Source organism: Rhodamnia argentea, chromosome 10 (genome assembly GCF_020921035.1).
Source record: "Rhodamnia argentea isolate NSW1041297 chromosome 10, ASM2092103v1, whole genome shotgun sequence".
Classification (NCBI taxonomy): Eukaryota; Viridiplantae; Streptophyta; class Magnoliopsida; order Myrtales; family Myrtaceae; genus Rhodamnia; species Rhodamnia argentea.
The window spans coordinates 6,218,877-6,231,530 of record NC_063159.1 but is presented as its reverse complement, the minus strand read 5'-3'; positions in this window follow the sequence as shown (position 1 = coordinate 6,231,530).

The window sequence follows — 12,654 nt, the reverse complement described above, 5'->3', positions numbered from 1 at the left end:
TTGTTTAGGGCAAGGACATATTCCAGCAATAATAGTTTGTTCAACAACTTAATGCCTAAATGGTTTTCTTTTGCTGCAATAATCAACTTCTCCCACAAATGTCTTAAAAAATTGACATAGAATGTTTACGTAGAAATAGTTGCACAATATACTGAGCTGTGGAAATATCATTAGCGTGTGGCTAAGTGCCGGCTAGTTTAGCTTTTAGTAATTATTAATGGGTCCTTCAAAATATGACCAAAAGAGAAAAGGTCATTTGAAGTTAGGAGGTAACTCTGGCTTTACAAACGTGATATCGTCTATATGCAAACTTCACTAAAACAAATGGGAATATTGTCTATATTACTATTCTTTTTTTTTTATTATTCTTTTTCCCGCATGGGAAATGTTAATGAACCCGCTGGTTCTTTCCTAAGTTAATCGGTTGGTTCCTGGTTCATAGGTTGATTCAAGTTTTATGTCGGAAACTGATTCATCTTGCAGCCAATCATCCTCATGAGAGAGAGAGAGAGAGAGAGAAGTGACATGGGTAGAGGAATAGAGACAGAGGTGATTGGTCATCAGAGAATGACAGAGGCAAAGGTCATCTGCCACCTTTGAGATCTGTCGATAATTGCACCTTGTTCGAGCCCTCTTCTCTAAGGCAATAATTCCCTAGCTTCGTTGAATTTGGTATGGGCCTAATCTGACCACAACTCATACATCTATTAGTAGGAGTCTTGCTCTAAACATCTTCTGCAATGACACGACCCATTTAAAGTGGGACAAACCTCCAAAAGGATTACTCAAAGTAATCACATAAAACGATGACTATTTGTGGAGTTAATGTAGCTTATATATCACGTAATAAGGCTTCTTGCATCGGATATAGGATTTGAAACGTCACACCAATTCTTTATTTGGTTCCACAAAATTTCAAAAAATAACCAATTCCAATATATATCGGTGATGCTACGGGCATCGAGTCATTGGAATAGATATATCGAGTTCTCTCTCTATATATACATAGAAGAGCGACGACCCGAGAGTGGATTCCCCATTGGCAGGGGGATTGGAGACCGCCATCTCGAGGCACATCATGACCTATAGACAACACCAACGAGACCTGAGAAGGCAAGCACGTGCGATCTTCGATAGAAGAAAAGGTTTCATTAGAACAATTTTTTAGTTCATGACAACTTTGTCTCTTTAAAAAAAAAGCCAACTACATCAAGAAAGCAACTTTCCCTACTACCAGCTAGAGAACATTGAATGATTCTTGCCCTCGGACCGCCAAAAGAAAGATGCAAAAAGAAGGAAAACCAACCGTCTCTGCCTCAACACCAAAACGAGCCTATTCTCGCCCAGATGAGGATCTTTGGCTTGGATTAGATTCCGTGTCATATACACTAGGTTCTCTTAGCCAGACTTCAAAATGTTCGACGGAAGGAGAGGCCTATACCAATATCTAGCGCATTTCCCGATAAGATGAAAACTTAGCTCGTCACCACCACTTAGGGATTTAATATTTATCTCCGGATGTAATGCGACCTTGATTTTGTGCAACAGAAGTTCAAGAAGATGCCCAAGGAAATGATGCCAACTTCTTTCTCGACAAGGATGTGTTAACCAATTCCTTCTGTTGGATTGGTGATGGATTTGGAATATCTTACATGACAACAAGGCAAAGGAAAACAAAGATGAGATGACTGAAATAGGATGTGCTTGTCAATCATAATCAAATCAAAGTCACACCAATGCTGTCTCTCCTCGTTGAGTTTATTGTCTACTCGGGAAAATGAAAATTAGGGTTTTTTTTTTTCCATGTACTTGTTATTGAAATAATGACACATATCCGTTGACAATGGATCTTATATGTTGTGTATATTCACGTGGTCTTCTTTTACCTATTAATTTAAATTTTTTAGTTGGATTTTTTAATATAGTATCGTAGTCGGTACTATCCCTTTCGCCAATGTGCATCTGTCACGAACCAAAAGTTTCGTGACCCAACAAGTGGGATCCTCCCTTACTCATGTACCCTTGAAAGAGAAGCATGATGGTGCATCATGGTGAGTGAGAGATACAGAGGAGAAGCAGCAACTGGTTAGTGGGAGTGGCATCAAAGTGGTTTATACTGGGAGTTTTAGGTTATTGAATTTATATTTAGAAGTTTTGAAGGTGGGGTTGGCCTCCCGTGTACAAACTAGTAGGGCGCTTATGCCGTTATCCTAATGAGTTTATAGCAGGCCGAATCGGTTGTCGTGCCAAAGTGTTCTACTCATCTTGGTCGATGGACTGGATGTCCAAGCTTAGCTGGTTGTGATACGATCCGATACGGGGAAGTTATTTGCCTTCTTGTTTTATTGGATAACATGAAAAGGAAGGCTAGCTTGGTATTCTCAGCTAGCCAAGTGTTGCACAAGCTAATTCCGTGGTTGAATCATTGGCCCTTGATAAGTGGTATCGGAGCAGAATCCCTTTAGTAGGTGGGCAAGCCGGATAAAAGCCTATTATCTACATGATCCCATGAGGGTGAAGAGTAAATTGCCGGAGCATCCATGCTCGGACCAAGTGTGGCTCTCAACCAGCTTCTAGGATGTCAATGGGGCCACAAAGCATGTAGTCCACCCATTTCCATAAGGGGAAATAGTAAATCGCGGAGCAAAACAGGCTTTAAATAAAGTGCGGCTCTCAACATGCTTTGGGATGCCAATGGGGGCACATGCAAGAAACCGATTCGCTCTTGAATAGGGATAACGTTCCTCTATCAATTTTGCGAATCACAATATGGGTCTACTACCATGTTTTCAACAAGGGGATAAATGTCTATTGGTCAAGTGGGAGTAAGAAGTGCTTAGTAGGCAAAAGAGGGTGCTACCAAAAGGTGCGGTTGACTCAAAATGCTACACCAAAAAAGCGAGTGACCCAAGAAGCCCGAATGGTCTTTGATCCAAAAGAAGCTACCAAGGGAGAGGAGTTGTTATGTTGGGGTGAGCGTCCGCCATTCATGTGAGTGCCCACAACGGCATTGATAGTACCGAGTGACGCATAGAAGCGACAGAACAACCTATACCGAGGACATTGCGGAATTAAGTGGGGAGAATATCACGAACCAAAAGTTTCGTGACCTAACGAATGAGATCCTCCCTTACTCGCATGCCCTTGTGAGTGAAGCTTGGTGGTGTCATTGTTAGTAGCGCCCAATAGAAGTCCGATACCTTTACCCGGGGAGATCGCCAAGAGAGAGCCCAAGTCCAAGCCCGTCAATATATTCAGTTGGACCCACTTTCACTCAAAAGCTTAACCCAATGAGTAACTACTCAATACCACATTAATTATCCGATGTAGGACTTCTTTAACACAACTCACATGTACATCATAACAATCTCCGTCTCATGTGTAAGTTTTAGTGTTGGGTTTGACTCCTCTTAATCTAGGTATCCTTCCGCATCAATTTATCTCAACTTGAATCTCCAAGTCATTGCAATGCACCCGCAACTATGCACCGCAATTAACTAACATCAATTGCTAACTTAGGATTGCATCACCCATGGTCTCAATCTCGCGTCACTAGACCAACTGTTCATGGTCTCTTCTCGCCAAACCAACCATGATGGCAATTTTCACCCGAAACAAGCGTCGATCTTGAGATTTCTTCCTTGAGATATTCACTAAATATCGAAACAAATTGGAGGCCCACCAATCAACCATCGGCTCTGATAATATTTTATTGGAAATGTGTAGTAGAAGTCCGATACCTTTATTCGATGAGAACGCTAAGAGGGAACCCAAGTTTGAGCCTTTCAACATATTCAGTTGGACCCACCTTCACTCAAAAACTTAAACCAATAAGTCATAGGCCAACTATGGTATATTAACCGCTTAACACCATATCAATTATGCAATGTGGGACTTCTTCAACACAACTTACAAGTGCATCCTAACAATCATCATGGTGAGTGAGTGATACATAGGAGAAGATGCAGCTAGTTCGTGGGAATGGTATCATGGTAGTTTGTACTATGAGTTATAGGTTAAAATAAATGTATCCTTAGGAGCTCTAAAGGTGGAGCTGGTTGTACAAACCGATCGAGAGCTGATGTCATTCTCTTGTTGAGGCCATGGTAGGCCGATACTAGTCATGATGCCTAAAGTGTTTCGCTCATTTCGCTTGATGGACTAGATGGCCAATTTTAACTGGGCATGGTACGATCCGATACGAGGAAGCTATTCGCCTTTCTGTCCTATAGGACAACATGAGAAGAACGGCTGGCTTGGCATGCTCGACTCGCTAGACATTGTACGGGTTGAATCTGTGGCCAAATATACCGACCCATGACACCTCCACCCCTCGTGAGTCAAGTTCCACTTGCCGCTCAAGGGAATATTGAAGTATTATCCGACATCACATGATAAAGGAGTTTATCAATTTAAATTTGTGGGTTAGGCTATGACATCTTGAAAATTTGGTGTCTATAAGAAAAATTATGAATTCCAACGTGAAAAATAAAATTTGAATTTTGAGGATTTAAGAGACGATGATTGGTTGTTCGGGACACTCGTCAGAGAAAGTCAAGTTTGAATTGTCAAACATTGACTCGTAGTGTCGAGATCCTTCATGTGCAACTTCAAACTTGTCCGAACCCTAAATGCCAAAATTCTAATTTTGCCCTCGATCGATTAAGCAAAATGACTACCGGTACCCATTTTTGCCAAATTACCAATTTGCCCTTAGATTTTTAGTAGTATAAGACAAAAAAAAATTTAATTTTGAAGAGACCATGGGCCCCATTCTTTTCTTTCGTTGACCGAAACCCCCTTCCCACTCTTTAATCTTCAGCCCCCCACGTGAACCCCCTCCTCATGCTGACATCACATTTTCCCTTTCCCAAGTTTTGCTTGTTTAACTTTTCCTCTCTCTCTCTCTCTCTCTCTCTCTCGGCAACCAAAACACCTCCCTCCCATTGTACTTCTTCTTCGCCTTCAACTTCTTATTTTCCCCTTTTCTCCAACTCGCTCGACCACGCCATCACGCCCAGCCACTACCACCAAGTCGCCGCTGCCCGTCGCACCGTCTCGCATCCCACCGACCACCACCGACGCCTTCACCTCCAACCGTCGCCAAGCTCTGGCAACCGCGAGCCCGACGCCGGCTCCTCCATCCCGGCCACCCGAAACCCCCATCCGAGGTTGTCCCGTCCGCCGCGCTCATTCCCGACGCCGCCACCCAACCCCAACCCAAATCTAAACCACTCGCGACCTTTCTCTCCGCTGCTCGCGCCCTCACCCGGAGTTCCACGGCCGTGACCCGGCCTCCATTCCGGTCATGCCGTGCCCAGCCCCAATGCTTGATCAATCACCCCACGCCCTTGATTCGACCACCCACGACTACCTTAGTCCGGCCCCGGCGCCCGAGACCCACGTATCTGTGAACCCGAAGACTCGACCCACGCCACCGGATGAACCCAACCCGAAAAGTAGGCGACCGACCCGAATCACATCCGATCTGAACCAACCCGAAACCCACCGATTTGACCCGAACCGAATCGCCTACTCTGACTCCACCCGAACGGTGACCCGACCCGAAGCCTAACCGAAATTGTACCACGCTCGAACCGACCCGACCCGACCCGACCCACGTCACCATTTTTGTCGCCTTGCGCCCGACTCTACATCGAACGTTGGAGTAGTGAGTCGACCCTAAACTCTGATTAGGGCGTTAACTGCGTTCGAGAATTAGAATAATTGATGTGGACTACGATTAGAATAATTAACGGGTGCCATATGTATTTATTTAAATTATAATTGCATTATTCGTTTGAATTCGGGTTAGTTTATTATTGAGGTGACAATTAATCGAAGCATGGATTAATTGATTGGGATGGATTAATTAACTAAAGCCGGGTTAATTAGTTGAGATAGATTTAATTATTTATGTTCGAGATTTATTAATTGCTAATTAAGTTGTAATTAAATCAATTAATTAGGACTGCGATAATTATATTAATTAGTCATAGTTGGGGATAATTAATTACGTTAATTAGTAATTACATATTTATTGGATTATTATTATTGGGTGACTGTTTGATGATTGTTTAGTGCCTTGATTGTGGTAAATGGTCATCCTATATATATAGATGCAAAGTCCGGTGAACAATATGTGTATTTATGTGATCATGTGTGGACCGACATTTTAAGTATGAAAATGGCATTGAGCCAAGTTTTGAACACGATTGTTTATGAGTGTGCATTGGGTTAAATGCAAAGATATAAATTGGTTGGTTGCCTGTCGTGTGTGTGTGGTCACATAATGGATACCGTTTTCTCGGGTACGTGAGGACGAAGCCGACCCTCGGGTACGAGAGTTCGAGCCTGGTAAGTTCGTGACGAGGGTACTTGGAACCACACGACTTATTAGATATCGTTTGCAGCTTATGACCGATCGACGCTCCCTACAGGAATGCCCGACTATTAATCCATACCGAGCGTACTTGGAACCACATGATTTGTCAATTGCCGTTGCCGAAGGAATGAAACGGTGCCTAGCCCTACTAGAAGAGCATGGTTTTACTAAGACCGGGAACGGTCATTAATAAGCGAAACACGTGTGGTGCATTGTGCATGCAATATATTATGAGTGTTCTAGTTATGTGCCTTGATTGTATGCATTTGATTGCATGTTATATATGAATTGTTTAATGTGTGGACCAAGGTAGGGTAAGCTTGCATGTGATTGATGGTGGACTGCTGATTTTGGATATGATTTCGTGATAGGTAAAGCGTTGCGAGGATCGTATGCTATTGGTTTACCATCGTTGTTGTATTACATGCTTAGGATGTATTGAACGAGTTAATGTCCTACTCAGACTTAGGCGTTGACTCACCGAGATTTTATACCTCACCCCGTTGTTGTTAACAATTTTTCAGGTCCTTAACTATGGAAGCCGGAAGTGTTTGTAGATTCTTTTTGAATAGCACGGAGTAGTGTTAGCCCGTAACCCCGACCCGATATTTTTTAGGATTGTAGGAAGTGGCCCCGAGGTAGAGCTTGTATATACACGTTCTTCTTAGGGTTAACAATAAATAAATAAAAAGGATTGTGTGGTGTGATTTCATGCTTTTCAATCCCAATTTATTTTAAAATCGTTTGGGAGTTACACGTTCCGCATGCGTTTAATAAAAAGATAAAAAATAATGGGTCGATAACGTGTTTGGGACGTCGTCCTTTTATGACCCCGATGCGCTTTGGTAGGGTTGTTGCGAGCCCGGGGATAGGAGCGTGACAACCCCGCCCAAGGTGATATCAGAGTAAGGTTAGCCTGAACTACCTAGTCATGGCCTGGAGTAATAATGAGCGTTGGGATATGTGATAATTAATAGAATTGAAATCTCATGCATGTGTTTGTTACTTAAGGTTTTAAGGCTGTAAGCCTAAGTTCTCATTACGTGTTGCCTGGGGTGAACAGGGCTCCGTAATCGCCTGTAAGATCAGCAACCATAATCCTAGAGTTCCTAGAGGAGGAGCAACTCAAGGGGATCCTAGAGTAGACGGGATCCCGCAAGCCTTGGAAGCTTTGGGTGATATAGTTGGGCAGTAAGTAAGAAATCAAGCTGCTGCTGCTGCCGCTCCGCCCGAGGACCCGTTAGCTAGAAACGAGAATGGAGCTCAACGGATACAAAAGTTGGTGGAGCAGTTCCTGAAGTTAAAGCCGCCAAATTTTCCGGAGTTGGCGATCCTGAGGCTGCCACTCCCTGGATAAAGGAATTGGAAAAAGCTTTTGTACTACCGAGGTGCAATGAGGAGGACAAAGTAACATTAGCAGTCCATCGGTTGCAAGGGAATGCTACCACCTGGTGGCAAGCTATGCAAGGTAGAATCTTTCTCGAGAGTACAGTCCTAGTGTGGAATGCCTTCGTGGAGGCGTTTAACAATAAGCATTTCTCCGAGTGTGCTTGGGAGTAGAAGATAGCGGAGTTCATGTGCCTACGCCACAATCAGATATCTGTAGATCAATATGAAGCCAAGTTTTCTGAGCAGTCTACGTATGCACCTAGAATGGTGGAAGACCACGTGGACAGGGCAAGAAGGTTTAGAGATGGGTTAAAACCGGAACTAAAAGATCAGCTGGTGCCGCTGAATCTAAAAGATTACAATGGGTTGTACGAAAGAGCCCAACTGATCGAGAGAAATATAATTGAAAGGGCTGCCGCATCTGGATCACGGTTTGTGCACTCTGGCAGAAATGAACGTAGACTTGGCAAGAGGCCAATATTGGGAGGAAGTCCAACCATCCCACTTAACCGGAGGAATGCTTTGGGAAAGCCAGCTCTTGGTAACGGTGGAATATGCCGATTTTACAATCGGAGGCATCGGACTGCCCCGTGTCCCGTTAGGAATGGAGCTTGCTTTGGTTGTGGTCAGATGGGCCATCAAGTGAGAGATTGCCCACAGAGGCAAAAAGGAGTTTCGGCGCCATCACGGCAAGGAGGACAGGCACGTGGGAATACGCAGCAAAATTACCAGAGCCAACTTCCGGTGCAATGAAGAGTTTTTGCGGTCTCCCGGGAAGAGGCGGAGGATTCGCCGACCGTTATAGGTACGGTCTTCTTGCATGATCATATAGCATATGCGTTGTTTAACCCTGGAGCTACGCACTCCTTTGTTCTTGAGCAGTTTGTTAAATTAGTTGGGATGATTCCGAAACCGCTGTCAACGGTTTTTAAGATATCCACGCCGTTAAAAGATAGTGTAATATCTCCAGTATGTTATCTTGATTGTAAGTTGACAATAGGTGGTCACGAAGAAGTCATAGATCCGATTGTGCTGGAAATGTATGATTTTGATGTGATTGTCGGTATGGATTGGTCGACAAAGCAGAGAGCCACGATTGATTGCTATCATAAGGCAATTCAGTTTAACCCACTGAATGGGGTTAGTTTTGAGTTTATTGGTAGTCGATGTGGAACGTCGACCCTGTTGGTTTCGTCAGTGGAAGCGATTCGTCCGTTGGAAAGTGACTATCAAGGATATCCGGCGATTGTAGTTAACACATCCGTTGAGGAGCCAAGGATGGAAGATATCGCAATTGTGTGTGAGTTTCCTGATGTGTTTCCCCAAGAGTTACCCGGTCTGCCACCAAATAGAGAGATCGAGTTTGTGATTGAGCTAATCCTTGGAACCGAGCCGATTTCTAAAGCTCCGTGTAGGATGGCGTTATCAGAATTGAAGGAGCCGAAGGTGCGGTTGCGGGAATTATTGGATAAGGGTTTTGTCCGCCCTAGTGCATCACCATGGGGAGCACTTGTATTGTTTGTTAGGAAAAAGGATGGATCGTTGCGCCTATGTATAGACTACGAACAACTTAATCAGGTGACAATCAAGAATAAGTATCCGTTGCCAATGATTGACAATTTGTTCGACCAGCTTCAAGGAGCTTCGGTATTTTCCAAGATCGACTTACGGACAGGATACCATCGGTTGAGAATTCGGAAGGAGGATATATCGAAAACGGCATTTAGGACGCGTTATGGTCATTATGAGTTTATTGTAATGCCATTTGGTCTAACAAATGCGTCTGCTGCTTTTATGGACCTAATGAACAGGTTGTTCAAGGAGTATTTAGATAGATTCGTCATAGTGTTTATTGACGATATCTTAGTGTATTCGAGGAGTTATGAATATCATGAGCAGCATTTGAAAACGATATTACAGACTCTTCGAGACCATCGATTGTACGCTAAGTTTAGTAAATGCGAGTTTTAGCTGACTTGTGTGGCATTCTTAGGCTATGTGGTATCAGGTGAAGGAATTTCCGTAAATCCAGCTAAGATCGAAGCGGTAACGGATTGATCGAGGCCTACGACGGTAATAGAGATTCGAAGTTTCTTGGGATTGGCAGGTTACTACGGATGATTCGTGAAAAGGTTTTCCGTTATATCCATGCCACTGACGCGATTGTTGAAAAAGAATGTGAAGTTTGAGTGGACAGACAAGTGCGAGCGTAGTTTTCAAGAGTTGAAACATAAGCTCACTACGGCTCCTGTCTTAACAATACCTTCTGCTCCTAGAGGTTTCAAGATCTACAATCATGCGTCTCTCGGAGGCTTGGGTTGTGTTCTAATGCAATATAAAAAGGTAGTTGCATATGCGTCCCGCCGATTGAGGCCTCGTGAGTTGAATTATCCGACGCATGATCCGGAATTAATGTCTATTGTTTTCGCTCTTAAGATCCGGAGACACTATTTAATTGGCAAAAGATTTCAGGTGTATACGAATCATCAGAGTTTGAAGTATTTATTCTCTCAGAAGGAGTTGAACATGAGGCAACGTCGTTGGATGGAACTGCTTAAGGATTATGACCGCGAGATTCCGTACCATCCAGGTAAAGCTAACAAGGTTGCAGATGCTCTAAGTCGAAAATCGGTGATTGCTCAATTACTGGTCCAAGAATGGCTTCTTCTTGAAGAAGTGAGAGATTCAGATTTTAAATTGGAAGAAAATCGCCTGTCGAGCCTCGTAGCTACGTTGAGAATTGAGCAGGAAGTGCAAGCGAAGGTTAAGACATTGCAGTCAACGGATCCTGCCATTCAAAAGATCCTTCAAGAAGGCTCGGCTAAGCGAAAGGTTGACTTCCAAGTGACAGAGGATGGAATACTAAGGTTTCGAGGACGTCTGTGTGTGCCTGCTGATAAAGGTCTAAGGGAGGAAATTTTATCAAGAGCACATCGGAGCGATTACAGTATTCATCCTGGTAGTACGAAAATGTATTAGAATTTTAGACAACAGCTTTGGTCAAATGTATCAGAATTTGAGACACCAGAAAAGTTATGCAGATAAGAGGTGCTGACCTTTGGAGTTTCGAGTGGGAGATCATGTATTTTTGAAAGTGTTGCCAATACGTGGAACATCTCGATTTGGCAAGAAAAGAAAGCTAAGTCCAAGATATGTGGGACCATTTGAAATTTTGGAGCGGATTGGAAATCTGGCATATCGTTTGGCGTTGCCGCCGAGACTTGCTCAAGTGCATGACGTCTTTCACGTGTCGATGCTAAGAAAATACGAGCCCGATCCAGCTCATGTGTTGAGTTTTGAGGAAATTGATGTGGACGAGCGAATATCGTACACGGAACGTCCGGTGAAAATTGTGGATAGGAAAGAACAAGTGCTTCGAAGGAAGACTATCCCAATGGTCAAAGTGATTTGACAACATCATGGAACTTAGGGTGCAACATGGGAAAATGAGGACATTATGAAGAATTTGTATCCTTTTCTTTTTGAAGAAATGTGACAGTGTTTCAATTTCGAGGACGAAATTTCCTAATGAGGGAAGAGTCGTGACGTCCTGGAAATTTAGTGTTTGTAAGAAAAATTATGAATTCCAACGTGGAAAATAAAATTGGATTTTGAAGATTTAAGAGACGATGATTGGTTGTTCCAGGGACACCCGTCGGAGAAAGTCAAGTTTGAATTGTCAAACATTGACTCGAAGTGTCGAGACCCTTCACACGCAACTTCAGACTTGTCCGAACCCTAAATGCCAAAATTCTAATTTTGCTCTCGCTCGATTGAGCCAAATGACTATCGGTACTCATTTTTGCCAAATTACCAATTTGCCCTTAGATTTTTAGTAGTATAAGACAAAAAAAAATTAATTTTGAAGAGACCATGGGCCCCATTCTTTTCTTTCTTTGACCGAAACCTCCTCCCACTCTTCAATCTTCAGCCCTCCCACGTGAACCCCCTTCTCCCGCCGACATCACATTTTTCCTTCCCTAAGTTTTGCTTGTTTGACTTTTATTCTCTCTCTCTCTCTCGCGGCGACCAGAACACCCCCCCTCCCACTGTACTTCTTCTTCGCCTTCAACTTCTTCTTTTCCCCTTTTCTGCAACTCACCCGACCATGCCACCACACCCAGCCACCACCACCGAGTCGCCGCGGCCATTCGCATCGGCTCGTGTCCCGCCGGCCACCACCGACGCCTTCACCTCCAACCGTCGCCAAGCTCCAGAAGTCGCGAGCCCGACGCTAGCTCCTCCACCCTAGTCACCCAAAACCCCCATTCGAGGTCATCCCATTCGCCGCCCCCGTTCCCGACGCCGCCACCCTACCCCAACCCAGATCCGAACCACCAGCGACCTTCCTCTCCGTTGCTCGCGCCCTCACCTGGGACCCAGGGCCGGGACCCAGCCTCTATTCTCGTTACGCCATGCCACCCCCCAAAGCCCGATCAACCACCACACGCCCTTGATCTGACCACCCACAGCCACCTCGGTCCAACCCCGGCTCCCGAGACCCACAGATCTGTGAACCCGAAGACTCGACCCCTGCCACTAGATGAACCCAACCCGAAAAGTAGGCGACCGACCCGAACCGCATCCGATCCGAACCAACCCAAAACCCACCGATTTGACCCGAACCGAACCGCCCACTCTGACTCCACCCGAACGGTGACCCGACCCGAAGCCTAACCGGAACTGTACCACACCCGAACCGACCCGACCCGACCCGACCCGACCCGACCCGACCCGACCCGACCCGACCCGACCCGACCCGCGTCACCGTTTTTGTCGCCTCGCGCCCGACTCTACATCGAACGTCGGAGTAGTGAGTCGACCCTAAACTCTGATTAGGGCGTTAACTGCGTTCGAGAATTAGAATAATTGATGTGGAC